We start from the raw sequence: 1,637 nt of genomic DNA, 5'->3' as shown, positions 1-1,637 counted from the left end.
ACCACACCTGGCTAATTTTTTGCATTTTTAGTAAAGATGGGGTTTCACCATGTTGCCCAGGCTGGTCTCAAACTCCTGAGGTGAGGCAATCCACCCACCTTGGCCTCCCAAAGTGCTGGGATTACAGGCATGACCCACTGCACCCAGCCAAGCAGTGGGATTTTTACCAAGTGACCTTTTCGTATGGACTCTAAAATAACAGGCAGAGTGGGGAAAGGCATCTCTCCTCTTAGTTTTTTTTTTCTTGAGATGGGGTCTCAGTATTATTGCCCAGGTTGGTCTTGAACCCTTGGGCTCAAGCGGTCCTCCTGCCTCAGCCTCCCGGGTATCTGGGACTACAGGTACATGCCACCACATCTGGCTCCTTATTTTTGACTCCACTGTCCAAAGGAGTGTTTTACAGGATCTCCCTGCTCCAGCTGAGGAGCCCATTGCTGGCAAACACCCCACATAGGAGGGGCCTGTCTTAGGAACCACCTCTCAGAAAGCTGGTGGGGAGTGGGCCTGCCTGCCCACCTCCCCAGTGTGGCAGAGGATTAAAGTGTCAGATGGGGCCTCTGGGAGCGGCAGATGCTCCAGGTCCCCTACACTGGATGTCAGTGGGAAGGCTGCCTGTCTGGCACCATCATAGACCTGGCCAGTAGGGCTAGGGCTCCCTTGAGCCCCCGGCAGCCCCTCCTGATGATTATTCTTCCTAAGCCTGCTCATGGTGAGCAAACTGAGCCTTTAAGTTGACTAAAGGTGCTGCTTCCCCAGGGGAGCCTGGGAGCCAGTAGGTCCTGACCCTCAGGCAGGCTGGGGCTGAGGGTAGCTCTGCCACTTACCCTCATGAGACCCTGGAGGCCACAGAAATGCTCCAGGCTCTGAGGGGTGGTCCCACTGGTTACCTCTAGCAAACTTACTGTGTGCTGAATGCCTCCTGGGCACCAGGCCCAGTATTGCCTCACTTGAGCCACCTGATGGCCCAGCAAAGTCACTGCCATCACCCTTTTTTAGTAGGTAATGACACCTGGGCTCCTTAGTTGCTCACATAGCTGGCAGTAGTGGAGCTCCCAGGAAAGCCTGGTGTGCTGAGCCGCCAGGCAGGCATGAGGTTCCCCAAGTGGTCTCCCTCTGTGTCCCAGCCAGGCCTGATAGCTTCTTGGGCAGAGCATAGGCTGGGGTCAGGCAGCTCAAACTCTGATTCTCAGCAGTGCCGATCACTCTATGGGGTCTGACCCAAGCCTGCTCCTCCCTAAGACGGTGTCCGCATCTAGAGATGGGAAGAAGTGTAGCTGGCTGTTTTTATGAGGCTAGGAATGGGTATAATATCGAATGCACAGCCAGGTATACTGAGCACTCCGTTCATGCCCCCATTCCCATGCCCTGGGGGCACGAACTTCCAAGAGACTGGGGCTGGCATGTCTCACACCCATGAGGATCTTCCTAATTTGCCATTGTGCTGGTTTGCAGAGAAGCAGGGCTTTCCTGAATCTCTCTGTGGCCACTGTGACCCTGGCCTGCTGTGGCCAAGAGGGTAAAATCTAGCATCTTGCTTGCGATGGTCAGATCCCTCCTGGGAGCTGGGGATTGACAGCAGAGACTTGGGCAGTCTCAGAGCTTTCAAGGTAGAAGCAGCTTACCCTCCAGGCCCCTGG

The 1,637-nt window shown here is 55.2% G+C and overlaps 1 non-coding gene across 1 annotated transcript; it reads left to right on the top strand.

Annotated features, from left to right (window-relative positions):
• The first annotated feature begins 661 nt into the window (after window positions 1-661).
• Window positions 662-754, top strand: LOC116548139. The gene has a single exon (XR_004267326.1). It is a non-coding gene; the product is annotated as a small nucleolar RNA SNORD125 (small nucleolar RNA).
• Window positions 755-1,637: the final 883 nt, after the last annotated feature.

Source organism: Sapajus apella, unplaced genomic scaffold, assembly GCF_009761245.1.
Source record: "Sapajus apella isolate SASKATOON/1434 unplaced genomic scaffold, GSC_monkey_1.0 scaffold7376, whole genome shotgun sequence".
NCBI classification, from domain to species: Eukaryota; Metazoa; Chordata; class Mammalia; order Primates; family Cebidae; genus Sapajus; species Sapajus apella.
The sequence above is the reverse complement of the archived record's forward strand: the minus strand, read 5'-3'. Positions and strand labels throughout refer to the sequence as shown.